The sequence below is a fragment of the Zonotrichia leucophrys genome, chromosome 1A, assembly GCF_028769735.1.
Source record: "Zonotrichia leucophrys gambelii isolate GWCS_2022_RI chromosome 1A, RI_Zleu_2.0, whole genome shotgun sequence".
In the NCBI taxonomy this organism is placed as follows: domain Eukaryota; kingdom Metazoa; phylum Chordata; class Aves; order Passeriformes; family Passerellidae; genus Zonotrichia; species Zonotrichia leucophrys.
The window spans coordinates 25462404-25480723 of NC_088170.1; the positions used below are offsets into that span (position 1 = coordinate 25462404).

The 18320-nt window shown below is 38.5% G+C and overlaps 1 long non-coding RNA gene across 1 annotated transcript; it reads right to left on the bottom strand.

The window, feature by feature from the left end:
* Nucleotides 1-12151: 12151 nt before the first annotated feature.
* LOC135457023 (uncharacterized) lies at nucleotides 12152-15712 on the bottom strand. Its single transcript, XR_010442644.1, has 4 exons — nucleotides 15611-15712; nucleotides 14847-14896; nucleotides 13380-13563; nucleotides 12152-13289 (listed from the first exon to the last, which is right to left on the bottom strand). It is a non-coding gene; the product is annotated as an uncharacterized LOC135457023 (long non-coding RNA).
* Between the last annotated feature and the right edge of the window lie 2608 nt (nucleotides 15713-18320).

The window sequence follows — 18320 nt, forward strand, 5'->3', positions numbered from 1 at the left end:
CACACATCTTAAATTTTATGTGCCAAAATTTAACATTTCAAGCTGTCAAGAGACTAAGAGTCAGATCCTTGCTCCCCCTTGGGGCATAGTGTAGGAAATCAGCCCAACATATCCTTCTGTGTATTCCCACCACAAAGCACTTTATAAAGGTGCCTAGATCCCTAGATATGCATAAAGAAATTAAATTCAGGATCCTTAAGTGTCTGTATGAAGTCTAGTGATTCCAGACTCCCTATCAATTCAATTGAAAGCATGGCATTTCTGAGGGTCAACTGCAGTTTCTGAGACTAAATTTCTGCTGTTGTTGGCATCATGCTGAAACTAAAAATGGGTTTGTTTCATGCTTGGTCATATCAAGATGGGTCAGATGACCTGTACCTTTGGGCCAGATCTCAGAAAAGGATTTGACCACCTCAAATAGAAACATGCAAATTGTGTAAGCTGCCTGCGTATTGAGCAGCATATAGAAGACATCTTTAAAAATCCAGATAGATACATCAAGATTTTATTTTACAAATAAGGAAGGTTCACTCACTAAAAAGCAGAAAATAAGTGATAATATATCCAACAATGGAAACGCATTAGTTATTATACTGTTTGAACTCTTCCACAGCTCTTTTTGTGATGTTTTCCAACAGAAGTAGGGCAGCTGTGCATTTTCAAAAGTCCTTAATTATCATAGCTATTTCTAAACACCTTTATACATCTGGACATAAAAATGCCCTGAAAAGTAGGCTGAAATTAATTGTGTTTTTCTTAGTAGAAGAAACATCTATCAGATATGATTTACAAAGCTTACATATTTTAATCACTGCACAAAATGAAATTATCTGAATTGGGCATTTTCAATCATTATAAACAGGCACAACAAAATGACAGTATTATGTAAATATTTTTCAACCTGAGCAATACAGAGTGAAAACTGGGACTCTGTCTTCTCCACACTTCTAGGAATTTATTCAGCAAAGGAGACTACCCAGAGAATAAGAAATAGGTGTTTTTCAAGCTATTTTCACTGCCAAATTAATTTCTTGTGTCCACAGTGCAGAGATGTGGTTTACCTGCTCTGACTAAAACAATAGCTAAAAGCCGATTAAAAAAAAAAACTAAAAAAAAAAAAAAAAAAGAAAAAAAAGAAAAAAGTAGGTTAATTTTTACATCAGCATTCTGAAATTTGTGAAACTTGAGATTTTTTCCTTGAATGAGGGGTTAAAGGTTTGAACAGATGAAAAATACTTACAGGTATCTTAAAACAACAGATAAGAACTTATCTGGCACCTGATAACACTTATATGCCTCCTCCTCTTTTTTGGTAACAGCAGTTGTCTGCATTTCTTCTGTTTCCACTCCCAATTTCTGATAGGATGCACCCTTTCCCTAACAACTGTGTTATTTTAGGGAAACAAAATTTCAATGTTTCTTTAAAAGTATGCTACGTAAGACTATCCTAAAAATGTACATTAGAAGTTTTACCAGTTGATTCTCAACACCGTGTCTGACACTCATGTAAGGCTAATACAATGTCAGTGAGTCACTTTTAATAACTGTGTTTTTCCCTTAAGTCTTTATTTTCAATAGGGACCAAGGAAAAAGTTGTTTAAGTCCACTCTGTTACCAAGAACCATATGTGGAACAAGATGCAATTTAGAGTATATTGACTCAAACATCCCAAAATTAAAGTTCATATTAAACTTTTCAGTTGTGTTTGCAAGCTTTGAACATGTGACCCTGGTGAGATAAATCTTCTATCATTTGTGGCCTGAATTACTTATGGAAACTGCTTCTCTCTGCACAGTCCTTCCGTTGATGTCTTGGCATCCAGGCAACATATTCTCAAATGGACTTCCATTCCACTAGGTTTCCCTCTAGTTTTTGTCTTTTATTTCCTAAGAAATAAGTTTTTGCTGCAGGAGGGAATTGAAAATGTCACATGAGTATTCTCAAAATCAACATCTTTATATGTGTTGACAAAGGTGGAGTGTCTTGCAAAATAGGGTCTGTCTTTGATTTTCCTTCTCCATTCTGCAGGCAGCCCTCTGGGAGTTCTGGGGAACAAAGGATTCTACATCCTCTCATCTTCAACCTGTGCCTGTGGCTTACTCTATAAAAAATAATTTGTCCTTTCCTGTAGGATAGTCAAACTCTCAGTACCAATAGGCCAAACATTTGGGAATGGCTCAGGAAATGTTCCCAGACATTTTCTAGGAACTTGTCTATTTTTCCTCTCTGCCTCTCTGCAACCTAGCAAACTGGTATTTTTTTTCCTGAGGTCAATACCAACTTACATGCAAACACCTCTGTTCCAAAACAACACAAGATTAAATCTGCACTGACATTTCAAAGAATCAGCATAAAGCATTCCAGAGAATCTGAAATATTTAATACTCATATATGCATTATCTTATGAACCTTTGACTTGAATTGGGACATCACTCCCACCATCCATTTAGAGAGATCCAAAGGAGAAAAATAAAGAAACGACAATGAAAATATGATGATGGATAACTAAAAACAAGTCAGCCTTTCTGAGTGAAAATGCCTTCACAATGCTGAAAGTTACAGCCTTGCAGAGAGCAGTACGCAGTATCTTCTTCACCAGTCGATACTGCAGGGGAAAAGGAAACACAAAGACAAAACTGCAGGACTTTATTGTCCTTGAGGTATATTGCAGGAAGGGAGGATGATTATGAATCTAAAATGATTAAATACTAATGGCACAAACTTCACAAGTGATGAAACAGCCAAATAAATTACCAGCGCTTTAAACCGGACACGTTTAGATTAACAGTACTTCTGTGAGACAGTTTGATAAATGTCTTGAATTTAGCAGCATTGCTTTGTCCCTATTTCAGGGACCTTTGGCTTTGGTCACCTGTTTAGTAATTGGACTGGTTTGCATTGTGATATGTCGTCCTCTGGATTATATTCTTTGTAAAAATACGGGAATTTATTTATGATTTTACAGCACAGGATTTCCCAGCAAGAAAGACCCTAAGTTGCTGTTTCAGCACGTCAGTGTCAATAGTATTCAAACTATCAAAGCCAGATCTGCTTTGATAATTCCCAGGGTTAGCACAAATGGGAAGTTCATGTGTACTTTGGGTTAAGAACTTTGAATTCCTTTTACTACTCATCAAGAGTTGATTGGTTTTTTATTACCAAACTGTAATTCTTATTTACTTTGAGTAGTAACTTATTAGTAACTTAGCCTTCTGCCCCAAACTGTGCATCCATATGCTGGGCAGACCAGGCTCATCCATATCAAATACTGCAGAGAAATTTGCCAGCGAGTATTTTTGTCTCTTTTTCAGCATTTACCCTTCAGTGAATAGTTTGCCAGCACCTGCTATGTCATCCTCCCTCCATGAACCAGTCATAATTACAAAAAGTTTAGAATTTATTCAGATATTTTGCAGTTTAAGTGAAATTTGACTGCAGTGTCTGGAAGGTGATGCAAGTAGTTCCGCAAGAAAAATATTTTTATTCTTCTTTCTCTATGAAGAGAGAGATCTCAGACCTGAAGTTCTACTATGAAATCTTGTTAGATGTTCATTTAATGTTCAGATCTCCAATATTTGTTACTAGTAGAAGCTCTAGTTCTGCCTCTAGCACAACCCATCCCAATCACTGTCACACTGCAATTCTTTTTGGCATTTTTCAGAAAAAACATTTCAAAAGTTTTCTAACAATGAAGCAGCTATTTCTTTGCCCTTTGATTGATTTCACACAACACACTTAATAGCCAACATATTGTTTAACATTCCCGTTTGCAAAGAAATCTATTTGACAGTGTTAATAGACATATTTTTAGATTTTGCTGAGCACATATGAACATAAAATTGCTTGGGATCATTTTGCCAAGAACCTTTGCAATAATGCAGCTATAAAGAACTAGTAGATTTTTTTTTATTCTGTTCTTGTTTAATATATGCAGGTAATATTTCAAAGATTGACAGTATTATGACAGTCCAAATCACCACAAGATATCTAGGTATATTGAGGCAGGGAATTTAATATTTTTCAGAGGTATTAGATAAAGTGCTGTTTACTTCAAAAAGCCTGTTAACTTAAGCTTTGTATAAAAACTGAGCTCTGCTTATCAACCCCCAGTGTGAAAAAAAACAAACCCAGCACATGCCTTTGAACAGTTCCTAGAGTAAATCTCTCTATAGGAAAAACTTCCTGAATCTGGTGTCCCACTGTAGAAACAAAACTAGATCACATGCTTGTGTTGTTGATACCAGCACTCCCTCCTTCTAATCCTTTTCAAGAGTTAGACTGTATTCTCTATAATGCTTTCAATCTTCATAGTTTTTCAATTTAATTGGTGATTTCAAGTGTGGTTCTGGACAAAACTTTGGTTTTGTCTTTGGACTATGGTATTGCATGTCAGAGTTTATGTATCCTGACAGATGATCCCTATCTCCATCAACTGTGAGATATTGCAGTTCACAGTCTAACTAGTATTTCATGTTCATGTAAAAAACATAGTCAAATGGTGAATCTGTGTCACTGCCAGAAATAAATTGATTGGTCTGTGTTCTTAGAATAGAAGGTGGCAAAGCTAATCTGATACTCTGGCTGCTTTAGCTGAAGGCAACTGAAGGCACAGCCTTGTGGAAATCAGTGGAAAAGGATGACTTTTCTGCAGTTCTCTGGGGCCTTCCTGCTCTTGAACCACGCATCTTTTATAAAGCATTTATGAATATTTCATTAACACCAACTGCATAATTCTATCAACTGATTGTCTGATTCTTAAATGCTTTGCCTTGAACTAAGCATGTTTATTAGATGGGAATTTTGATTCTTAATTTCCACAATTTTAGATTTCACCACAGTTTTCCATTCTTTTGCTCAATATTTAACTTTCTTTCTGCTGTGAATATAAAGAACTTGAACCTGTGACCTTTAGATTGATTGTCTCTCCGTACTCTCAGCAGTTAAAAATCTTTTCCCAGTATAAGATTTTTTTTTATCATCTCTTAACTTTTCTTGGATAAACAAGAAACACCAAGTCAGAACAAGGTGTTTTTCAATGTTCAAAACCCTTGTCATTTTTTTCTTTTCTTTCATCAATTTTTCAGCAGCTTTTTAAAGAATGAAAACAGTCTCCAACATAGCATTCTGATAATGGTATCTCTAAAGGTATTTTCAGACATTGCAATGCTTCTCTATTTTTCTTGACAGTTCTTAAGCATTATTTTAGCCTTCAAAGTGTCACTTCAGAGCCGGTTATTTTCCTAGCATAGTGTCTAAATTCTCTTGACTAGCAACTTTCCTGGATGCAACTCCTCCTCCTGTTACAATAAGCACTATGTTTTGCTCCTAGCTGAATGATATTGCATTTGGAAGAATTAAAATGTGTATTGGGATACTTGAAGTGGCAGTTCAAACGCTATATTTTGTGTGAGAATGACAGCAAAATGCCTGCTCCAGCTAGTGAGCCTGAGCAGATTGCAGTGGGGTAGTTCAGCTATTGCCAAGCTCCAGCATGCAGCCTGGAACCTGCTCCAGCCTGTGAGACCTGGGGTATTGTTAGCAGGCAGCTGAAAATTAGCCTGCCTACAGCTGTTCAGGGTATAACAGGATCAAACACGTTACTAATTGTTAAAAAGTCTGGCAACACTGACTGGGGAGTTCCTAGGAACCACTGAGAAAAATAAAGCAAAGGCAATATAACATAATCCCTTGCTGTCGCTTCCAGGCCACATCCCCAGCTCGGTGAGTGACAAAATTTTTCAGTACCTCGCTTCAGTCCACCCCCAGAACAGAGTGATTTTTGAGCTCAGTCAGCAAATTGTTCATTGCAGCAACTGCAGCAGTGTGTGAGGAATACATCGAGGGAGTAAGAACATCAGAACAGTGACAAAACAAACCAGGGCCTGCAGAATCCCAGTGTGAACACCTGCAAAGGCTTGTCACCAATCTTCCTGGGGCACAGCAGTGTGAGTGACACATTGCAGCACACCTGGCACAGCATGGACCCGGGCTCTGGTCCAGCTCATTTAAGGTGTAAACATACGTTTCAGGATTAGTAGGGAAAAATCCCACTGAGCTAATTCAAGACAAAAATTCACCCTCAGATACTTGCTAAATGCTATGGAGACTCACCTGGGAAACAGCAGGGAAGCAAACAAAGAACCCACGTGTGTGGGTGTCCCAGAAGAAGATCAAGTACATGCTCTAATGGAAAGAAAAACTCTTAACATCCATCTAAAGTGAGTATTCTTGGCAATATGGAAACTCTGAAGAAAATGGACAATAAATTGACTATGGGAAAAATTTCATCAAAATAATTCTGAAAGTCGTGTGAGCATATTTCATTTACTACTAGCAGTGACTGAGGTAGTGATATCCTGTACACATAATGAGGAAGTTTCAGTCAGGACAGGACAAATATGAACAAGAAAATAAATTCTACCACCTCCCCACCCTTAATATTTGATCAGCCCCTACAAGTGGTTGTGCACTACACCTGCAATATCTCTCCTCCACTGGCAGATGAATTTACTGAGCATATGATAGATGACTAAAATAAATGGAAAACTGATACTTCCAAAATATAGTCTGTGTTCTGTGATTATAAGTGTTTTCAAAAATTTTATGTTTCTTTTACATAACAGTAGATAATCAGATTTCAGTTTGATATCATATCAAATATGATATGAAGAATCCTATTCAAGCACAGAGGTGTACAGCACTCTCATGCTATAAAAAAATCAAAACTGGTTTGAGATCACGGCAATTTCTTCCATTCAGACATTAAAGTAGATAAACAGCACTGTGATAGTTTTTTCAAAAATTGGAGCCATTCAGATGATTTTGAAGTGCTTTGTACATTACATCATATTTCTGTAATGAGGATAATGTGGATTGAAGTAATCAACTCTCTTATAAGTGCCAATTAGGTTGCATGATTATTGTGATGTGATGTTTCTAGTACTTTAATGGTTAAGCATGTTGTATTGTTGCGTTATATTTGGTCCATAATAGCAACTTTCACACAGTTACAAACTTTGCTAAACAGAACTTTCTTTTTTATTGTCAGAGAAGATAAGAATCTGAAAGAGTCAGCTATGATAAAAGACAAATATCAAAGAGATGAGCCTTGTGGTTTGACCTCTCCAGATCTTGCATCTGATCAATATAGAACTGTAGTTACATTCACATTTTATGAAGAGATGCTGGAGATGTTCCACAGAAATTAGACTCAGCTATTTTTTGTTTAATGCAGTCTTTTCAGTTTTATTTCCCATTTTCTCTACAATATAATCTACAACTGTTTGATGAACAGTCCAGTTGAAGAGCTGACAAGCATTGCCTCCATTTTTTTACATATTTGAAATTCATTATATATATAGAAATTATGACTATTTTACTCATTTTTATTCTGTTCTCTGAAAATACATCTGAAACAGTGATATCTCCGTTTTTTGCAAATTAGCATTTTTATAAAGAAATTATATGCGTAGTAATTTTTTTGTTTGCAGAGACCAAATGTTAACAAAATTGGGCATGTCTGTGGCTGATTTTTTAAAGCAAGAATATTTTCACTCAGTTCCCCAGACACAGCCAGATTCTCACCGATGTGTATGAAATACTGTTTCATCTGACTTCAAATGGGAATAGCAAACATTTCAAGTAAGGAATAAAAAGCCTGTTCACCTCCTTTATAGCTTTCATAACCATTTAGCTGGGTGACCTAAAAAACATTTGAGTGCAGATTACGTGAGGTAGAGCAAGAAAGAAAGAGGTAAAGCATCATAGTAGTCACATTTACATGACAGAGAAACCAAACATCCTGCAGCTGGATGCAACTTTGAACATTATTGAACTTCCAGTAAACAAGAAAACAAATTAAAAAAACTCATGTGTAATCAGAAGTTATGGCCCCATGCCCTGTTTCCTGCTGAACCATCAAAAGACTTTTATGGCTTCTTTTTCCAGCCTTTTTAAAATATTCCTGCTATATCAAGCCACACTCCACTCCTGTAAAATTTTGCACTTAACAGCTGCAAACACATCAAGGAAACTGAAAACTTTTTGAGTATGAAGGACCCCTATAATACATGAGAGAGGTCTCAGATTTCTCTTCTACTACTTTCTGCTACTGGCAGCATTTGTGTGAAAACAGATTTGTTTGTTTTGTGACTATCACACAACAAATGATTGCTGAAAGCCTGGAGTGTCTCACAATTTAATGTGGTTCCAGCCATGCTTTCAGCACATAGCTGCATCAAGGCTGGGAGTAGGCTGGAATCTGAACCTAGATCTGCATCTGAGGCATCTCTGTTGGCATCACCTCCAGATACCATCCCTCCATCAGAGATGATAAACAATGGATAGTCATCCCCAAATCTAGCAATCTGGCATGTACATTGCTTTTGAAATGATAAAATGCTAATTGGAGTAACCCACGACTGCCAGAAAGGCAGGCCCTTCCTCTCCTTTTTTCTCTAACCTTCTGCTGCTTAAATATCACAGTGACAAATCCTGCATGCAAAATATGGCTTATATAAAGCACAAAGCACAACTGACTCTGTTTCATTACTGCCATATTTGGATAAAAATTACTTAATTTACCTTTGTTCATCTTTCAATTTTTTCACATTTTCCCTGTACCCCATTCAGTCATCCCATCTGGGAAGTGGGATCTGGATTCTGTGCTGAAAATCACAAGCACAGTTAGGAAAGCTCCATCTGAGAAATCATTCTACATGGGATTACAAAGCTAAACATTTTTTTTTTGCCTCATCCAGAACATTTCTAATTTACATGATTGCTTATACTAGCATATTATGGCCAGAAGCTGACAGTCCTCAGCTGAGCCTCCCCTTGCCTCCAGAAGAGGATCTGACTGACCATGGACCAATGGATTCTCTAAGGGAATAATTGTCACATTCCCTTTCCAGAAAGCATAACAGAGGAATAGAGACTGAGCATGCTAAGACTTTTGAAATCATAAATTATTAGCATTATTAGTTCATTTACAGATACTCAGACATGCTGACATCTATTCCATTGCTAGAACAAATGCATAGTATGAAAGATTATTTTCTTTCAAAATAAGAAAAAAACAAGTGCCATTAATATCACTGAATTTTCAAATCTGAAAAGCTCTGGGGATAAAATACAAGTTTCCAGGCTGTTCTCTGCAGATCTCTTATAGGTAAGCATTTATTTACCACACAAGCAACTATCTACCCATATGTCTCCTGGTCTCCCAGTCCTCACCTATAAACACAACCTATTTGACCTCCTCTCTTCAGCATCTCTCAGTAATTTCACAGAAGAGGTAATGGGATTTCCCGGTCCAAAAGCAGATATTGTCCAGCTCCTTCTCTGGTGCCTGCTGCTGTGAGAACAGGCCCAGGTCAGTACTCCATCAAAGGGGAAGCAGGTAAGAGACAGCAAAGTTGAGACAGAAGTGCTTTGCTGTTCTCTGCAGCAAGACGAGAAAAGTCATGCCTGCAAATCCTGAGGCAGAAACTTTCCCAGCAGAGTCACTGGACAGTGATGGGTTGTTCAGTTATGTTTCCCCCTCCCCAATGGCATTTTATCAATGGTTGTCTAGCAGTCCTGCATCCCTAGATATAAAAAGGATGTGCACAGAAAGGAGTGTGTGACAGACATGCTGCTGCAGTGATTAATGTGCTCATCCAAACTGGTGCCTCACCACCCAGTCAATTAATCACTGTCCAGTATTTTGGAAGCCATTAAATTTTGTACTATTTTAATATGGTACAAAATGGTATCATGTTCCCACCATTCAGCAGGTTTTCCTTTGAAGTGTGATTTCACCAGTTCTGAGTTTTGTTCCCTCGTCATTTATTCCTTCACTACTAAAACATGTTTTGTCATGACTACTGCTGTGGCAGGTGGGTAATTTCAGTTTCTTGTTATGACCTCTCAAAGGATGCCTTCTGGCAAATCCAAAATATATGGAGGACATTTTATTCTTTATTTTGGTGTAGTTCCAGGAGTTATTTACTCTTACATGAGAGGTCCAACTCTTAACACACTGAAGGCCGTACCATCCAGCTGTTGCTGGGAGAGAAGGAGTTGGTGATCAACATCTTGCTCCTGCCAGAGCAACACAAAGGTGGAAGCAATTTTCTTTATGCATGAGGGGAAATGAAGGTCTATGGTCTGATCCTGAAAGAGTTCCAGCAAGAGGGAATTCCTGTCCATTTCTCTATCTGACTACGAAGAAGAACATATGAATGAGGTAGACGGAAGGAAAAATTTTAATGATTGAAAGACTTACTAGTAAAGTCTATAATCTAGGGCTATACAAAACTCCATAATCTCACCAACAACTTTTTAGCATTCCAGAAGACTTTACATAGCTTTTCTCTGACTTCACTTTTCCTACTCTAAGTTTCTGTAGTTGCCAAGCTTCCTACAATATAATAAATCTTCAGCTTGATTACTCTTATTAATGATTTCACTCAGGGCATTTTGCAGACAAAGACTCTTTGTGCTCAAAAAGGTTTTCAGCAGATTTGATAAGAAACACCAGGAAACAGGTCCTGTTTTGAGAAGGAAAATGATCGATCATTACCTCTGCAGAAGAGAAACAGGAGGTTACTTACGTAAGGGAAGGTTATGAATAAAATAAATACAGTACTTTAGCTGAGCAACCTTCTAGAAATGGGAGAAAACAAAACAGTACAGGGTCGTAAGAGCAAGAATTAGCAGGGAGCAACCAGGTCTAACATGACCTAGCAGAGGCAACAAGGTTCACAAGATAGCCCTTGAGACAGTGCACTTCATTTGCAGGTGAGATACAATGTGCAAAACTCCTACTCCATCCTCACAGAACCCCACCAGTCCCGTTTAAACTTTAACATGTGTGGGTATGCACATAAATGCATGAATACAAATGTATATGGTGAATACAAACACCTTCTACCTTGCAATGCACCTTTAGATGGTAATAGCCAAGCAGAAGAAAGCATGAATCAACACGACCTTTCTCTCACTAACATGAATGATTGAAGGAGCTGGCCAATGACACTTAGACCCACGTTCCTAATCCCAAAGCATTCTGCACAGTAACATTGTCCCCATCTTTGGCATCAGAGAATTTGTACTTTCAAGCATAAAGAGATAAATTTTAACTGCAGTGTCTTGCCCTTGGGGTGCATAATTGATCAAATGAAGATTAAGTCAGTGCTTTACAAAAGTATGTTGTAATTTAGAGTCAAAGTGCCAAACAGAATTTCTTATGGCTGAAAGTAAGTTTTTTTTCTTTTGTACTGAAGGTAAGTTCCTCATCATTTTTCTCAAGGATTTAAGCTATGTACAAGGCTATCTTCAGTACACATAATTGAAAGTCATTCCAAAATTTGAACTAGTTGCTACCTATCACTTAGTAAGCTCACCATCAGGCACAGTAAGATTGCAAATGTTTAATCTACAAAATAGTAAACTATAGATAAAGATAAGAAGTGCTTTGATTTGATCTTTGGATGCCTAGTTGTTCTCATTGTTTAATGCCATTAAAAGCAACTCCCTGATGAATCATTATAGAAATTTGGTAACAGTAAAAAAAAACCAAAACTATATTCAGGTAGAAAAAGGGATATTCAGTTCAAAAATCTCATGAAAGGTTTAAACCCAAACGTTCAAAGATTGTGAATTCAAGGTAAAAGTGGTCCAGAACAGGATAAACAGAGAGTTTGCCATAGAAAAAGCACAAACAACACACATGGAAAAAATTTTGGCTTCCACTCAAATTTAGCAGCATCAAGGCTGAGAGATAAACCTGATTGATTTCTATATCTAGTCTAGGGGAGCAAAGGGAGAAGAGCTGGGAGGAAAAGGTCTCAAGAACAAAGGTGTAGGTTTTCTTTAGAGTAAATACAAATGTATTGATTATTAATACCTTTGGGCTGGAATGAAAAGGTTTATGAACATCCAAGTACTGAGTTTATAAACCCACCTTCTAATATGGCCAAGGATAGGAAAAAAAAACCTTACCAGTTTTAATATAGACCCTGAGAAAGTAATCAACACGTTTAACGTTGCCATCCTTCATTTGTCAGGGTCTGGACTAGACAGTGAAGGCCAAATCTTCTGGGTTTGTAAAACCTAAAAGTAGCCTTTTTTCTGCACTACTTCTACTCAAACTTCTGGCACACAAGGGTTCAAAACAAACCTTTAATTTTAGGGCAATCTTTGTAATGCTTCGTGTTCCTTGTCCAAGTGTGGTTTCCCTACACAGAGCAATATTTTCAGAGAGAACGATTACATCAAGTTTCACTTGAAGCCAGTTCAGAGAAGGTGTCTGGTGGTTGAAGCACAGCCTTGCCTTACACTAACCCCCAGCTAAACAGAAATCCACCAGGCTTTCTGTAGGACGTGTGACCCCATGGGGCACCCACACTGGATCGGGCTGCTCCTGAAGGACTGCACCCCGAAAGTGACCCAGATTGTAGCTGTTTATGGAGAACTGCTGTCTCTGAGATGGATTCAGGCTGGAGAAGTTCACTGAGAGCTGTTCTCATGGGAGGGAACCCTGCTGAAGCAGAGGAAAGACTCTCTTCCCAGAGCAGCAGCAGAAACAATGTGTGATGAACCAACCATAACCCCCATTGCCTTCTGCCTGCACTGCTGGCAGGGAGAAGGTAGAGCTGGGATGGAGGGAAGAAAGAGTTTTTAAGGTCTGTTCTTACTTAGCTCACTAAGACACCTTGGAAAATTTCAGAGTAATTCAATTTGAAGGAAACATGAAAGGGTCATATACAGAGATATGAATGTCCACAGGTTCAATAAAATTTAAACACTTCCATGTTTTGCCAACCTTACTCAGTTGCAGATGAAAACTAGAGTAAAGTTACTTTGTTTTAAAAGTACACAGCCAAGATCTGAAAGTCAGCCTCTGGCTTGCTTGAGTTGGTGCTTATTCCAAATTTTTTTGAAGTCATTGCAAATTTTCTCTATTGACATGAACAGATGAATCAGACTACTTATCACTTAAGTGAATCACAGATTAAAACAATAGTACTTGTACAATTTTAATGACAACCTTTATAAAATTAGTCTGTTCTGGATAGCAGAACCCTGATGTACTGCTGAGCCATTTCTGTCTGAAAAGTGGCTGAGCTGGTTTTGTGTATATGAAGTTACATTTAGTTGAACTCATTCCTTCAGTGGTTACCTAAAAGATCATCAGAGACACAAACTGCAGCATTACTACTTCTACACTAACTGAGAACTTGACTTTAATTTTCAGCTGAAGCTCCTTGGAAAAGTCAAAAATCTGTTCAACATATATTGGGTCCCTGTAGGACAGAAGCAGAAGTTACAATATCAGACATAGTCAAACACATGAAGCAAAATATTACAGCACTTGCTGAGGAAAGCAAACTTACTGAAAATATAAATAGGAATCTTGAGGTTTCTTTCCTTCCCCAAAGTACTCTAACATGGCAGAATGAACAAGACTGACTGCATGTCCTGATGACATCTTTGGGTTGTCCCACATCCTGCTGTTGGATTCCATTTATGGCCACTCTAGTGGTCATGGAGCACCTCAGCAGACAGCACTCCTGAAACCTGACATAATTATACACTCCATGCCTCAGTAATAGCAATAATTACTGTAATTTCAGAAAAGATGTTGTAGTTGTGGATAAAATAACAATATAATCACAGCCAAAAAACATTCAAATACCAAGAAGTGCAAACAGTTAAAGTTATTACTACAACAATGTGCAATAATAAGACTTGAAGGCTTTATTTTTGTCAGATAATTTAGCAGTTCTTTATTGCCCTAAGCTTAGTTCTGTAACTGCAATATCAGCTCTGAGTATTCAGCAATTTCTGTATCTCACCACAGCTCTGTGAGGGCAAGAAAACAGAAACAAAGTAGAAAGAACCTGGGCAACCCCTTGTGGTGAATCATTTTTCCTTTCCAGCAAGTAAAGTTTCTCGTATTTAAACTCTTGACCCTTGGGACCTTATCCTCTCATTGTGCATCCTAAGACTCTGACTACACCTTCTCTCTAGGACTGTAGTTAGAATGCCTTTTACCCTTTTTTTTCCTCCATGTTAAACACTCCAATTCCAGCTCCGATGTCCTTTACTCCAACTCGCAAATCATATCCAAGATCTTCCATTGAATCAATATTTCTTCCACACTCAAATGTTGGGATCTTTCCCTTTGTCAGGGGATCAGTGTGATTATCACATTATTTCATGCTAAAGGGACATTAAACAGTTCAGCCTTCTTAACATCATCTATTTATAGCTATCCTCTTACAATAAGTAATGGAGATTTTTTTTCTGTTTTGGTTTTCCTCTTGATCTTAATATCCTTCTACACCATTTCTTGCTGCAGCCAGTGTCCCCTTCCAGGTAAATCATTCTATTAGCTGGGGTTTTATGAGTTTGCCTTTTTAGATTGTTGCACTCATCTTTAATGTCCATTCCAGTTTAAATTGTTGACTTCAGCCAACTTACTTTCTTACTGCATTTCCTACATTTTCTCCATAACCAATAAAAATCTGTGCCCTTGGCTATATGACTTTGGAGGGCTGCCATTTTGCTTTAACTATTTTCTTCCCTTCAGTCTGTTTCACAAATCATCTTACAAAACAATAAGCTGATTTAATTGCAATTCATTTACCTAATATCTAATATGGTTGGTTTTAATAACAGTTATTCTGCATTCCCACTATTTGAATTGTGAGTAAATGAACAAATTCTGATGCACACTCTTATGCTGAAAAAATTAAGATCAAAAAGATTAAATCAATTCATTTAAAATAAATAAATAGAAGCACCATAATTTAAACAAATAGGTAATCAAGTCAAAGCCAAAAGTGAGTCCCACTTACCTTACCTCCTAGTATCTTGTTCATTTACTTGAACCAGTGACTAAGGCAGCCTAAATAGACAAGGGAAATATAGAAAATGAACATTTACCATTCTCAACAAAACACCTGAGTTTGGGAAAATCACCTTCGTTCCTTTGAATTTGGCACTAAAATATCGTTAAAGTCTCAGGTGTCAGAATACTTAATATCAGGCAGGCATCAATTCGAAAATTGCTGAGAGAATTTGAAAGGGCAGAAGAAGACACTGTCTTCTAGATCATTGTCCTGGGTTGACCCCACCTGGATTCCAGGTGTCCACCAAAGCCTCTCTATCACTCCCTTCTTCATCACAGAAGGGAAGAGAAAACATAATGAAAGGCTCTGCATCAAGATAAAGACACAGAGAGTGCACTCATCCATTACCACCATTAGCAAAATACATTTTTTCTTGGGAAATTAGTTTAATTTAATAATAATTAGATCAGAGTAGGGTAATGAGAATGAAAATCAAATATTAGAAAAACACCTTTCCCCCACCCCTTCTTTCTTCTGGGGCTCAAATTGACTCCCAGTTTTCACTCCCTCTTGTCCTACCACAGAGCAGAGAAACGAGAATTTGGGTTGTCATCAGTTCAAGACCTGTTGTCCCTGCTGATCCTTTCTCTCAGGGTAAAGGCTTCTCACACTGTTCCCCTACTCTTTCCATGGGCCGCAGTTCCTCACAAACTGCCCCAGTGTTGGTCATTCCCACAGAGTGAAGTATTTCAGGATCAAATTTTTCCAACCTAAGTTCCTCAAGTGGCCACAAGTCCTGCCAGCAGATCTGCTCCAACACAGGCCCCTTTCTCCACAAGCCTCTTCCAGGAGCCTGCTCAGTGCTGGCTTCTTACAGGGTCACAGTTTCCTGTGGGCATCCAGCTGCTCCAGGGAGGGGTCCTCCATGGCTGCAGGTGTTTCTCTGTTCCGCTAGCCTTCCATGGGCTGCAGGTGTTTCTCTGTTCCCTCCCTCGCCGAGGGCGGCCTGCAGGGTTCCTGTCCCGCCTCATGGTGCGTGCCAGTCTAGTTTCTCTGTTCCCTGCCCCTCCAGGGCCTGCAGGTGTTTCTCTGTTCCCCTGCCCCTCCATGGCTGCAGGTGTTTCTCTGTTCCCCTGCCCCTCCAGGGCTGCAGGTGTTTCTCTGTTCCCCTGCCCCTCCATGGGCTGCAGGTGTTTCTCTGTTCCCTGGGTCCACCATGGCTGCAGGTGTTTCTCTGTTTCCCTAGCCTTCCATGGGCTGCAGGTGTTTCTCTGTCCCCCTGCCCCTCCAGGGGCTGCAGGGGCACAGCTGCCTCACCATGGCTGCGCCGCAGGCTGCAGGGGAACCTCAGCTCTGGCACTTGTAGCACTTCCTTCTATTTCATCCTCACCAACCTTGGTGTCTGCAGAGCTATTTCTCTCACAAATTTCCACTCTGCTCTCTGGCTGCTGTTGCAAAGGGCTTTTCCCTTTCCTAAATCTGTTATCCAAGAGGTGTCGCCACTGTGGATGAAGTGTTCAGCCTTGGACAGTGGCAGGTCCATCTTGGAGCTGACTGGCATTGGTTCTGCTGGATGTGTGGGAAGCTTCTGGCAGCTTCACACAGAACCCACCCCTGCACACCCCTTCTACCTAAACATTGCCATGCAAACCTAACACATTTCTGTAAAAATAAATACTACTACTAATACATTTAAATCATGCATTGCTATGTATATTAAAAATACCACTTAATTACTTATAGAAACAGTTTCTGTTACTAACTGTGATGGATTCCTCCTAAAATTACTTCTTTTGTCTGTAAAAAAAAAATTCTTGACTGAAGAAAACCAAGAAATTAATAGGAAATAATACCATTAAAATAGAAAATATGAATACATTAAAATAAAAATTTAATATTCCAATAAAAATGTATTTAAAGCATAAAAGATTCAAGGTTGAAATTCAGTAAATAGAGTTATTCTATAAGAATAAGCTTGAGGTTTGGAATTAGAATGACCTGAAAACACTGAACACATTAAACATGACCTTTAAGATTCAATTTCGTGTGTGGGAGTGTGAGGCTAATGAAATTGCTGAAAGATCATATTTGTAAGAAATCTGCCTGCTGGTGGAAATAATGTTAGTATAGCCAGTGCTGTTAACATTCTCCACAGTTAGTGGACTCTAAGGCCTGACATGTTATTTATTTGATGAAGTGTTTTATTCTCAAGCTCCATGTTATGTATTTCGTTTGTTTTCTTTATGTTTTCTATGATTTCAAGTGCAAAAATTAAAAGGTGACATTTTAGCTAAACCAAAACTGTACACTGAAGACCTGGGGAATATTTGGACTGAGAGAGAAGTTGTTGCACATTATCCTGCATTGTTGGGAATGCTCTTGTTAACAGATGAACAGCAAGACAGATATTAAAACAGCTATGTTTGTGTATATGAGAAATAAAAGTTTTTCCTTCTATCACTCAATGTGTTACAAACATAATCTTTGCTCTGTAGTTTTTTTTAAATTAATTTCTTCCAGCAAATAAGCCTCTGGCTCCCAAGCCCAACAAATAATTTCCTTCACCAGTGGAACCATGTGGTTAAAAAATACCTGCAATCAAAAGAAGCCATTAAAAAATTTAAAATCTTATTGTGAATATTGATGTCAAAGTTGATTATTCAGGTCAGGTTTCACACTTGTTCCTCAAGAAATTATTTCTATATTTCCTGTATGTGGAAGATCAGTAATGGCTAATAGGCTGAGGGCTGTGCCAGGCTAGGAGGTTTCCTGGTGATGTCTTTGACCCAGGGCTGGTCAGTATATTCATCCTTCTGTTCCCCTTAGAAGGGAATTGCCTACAACTGTAACCTGTCTTTTCTTTCTCTTGAAGTGGTTCTAATAGGGGATGTTTTATACTCCTTGATCTCACCCCTTCTTTTTGGGTTGTCCCAGTGAGAGTGTCCAAGGCTTTCATACCAATCAATACACATCTGTTTGCAATGCAACTCCAAATCTGTTTTTCAGGGATCTCAAGGCAGCACTAGCCTCCTTTTATTCAAATGTTTCTTTCTAGTTTCTCCCCAGAGTCCCATCCTGATCTTTCCATATTTACACAATTCACTTGAGACCGTGGAGGCGGAGTTTTATCCCTTCCTCTGCCTGAAGCCTTTTTGTCCCTCAATACAGGGTATCCTACTTTTTCTTTAGCTATTAATTGGATTTATATCTCCTACCTCCCAATTCCACTTTTCACTTGCATCCCTTGCTCCTACTCTGTCCATCCTTGAGTCTCCTGAACCTTCTGAGAGTCCCTGACCTGGGCTACTCCCCACAAGCTGCTTATCCTAATCTACTCTCCCTGATACCCCAGACACTTCCAGCATTTTTATAGGGTGTTTTTTTAATCAAATCTCTCTGTCCCTCCTACTTAGGGGGCAGCAGCAGGAGAAGCACAGTGCATTCATGGAGGGGGGTCCCCACAGCCTCCCAAGAGACTGG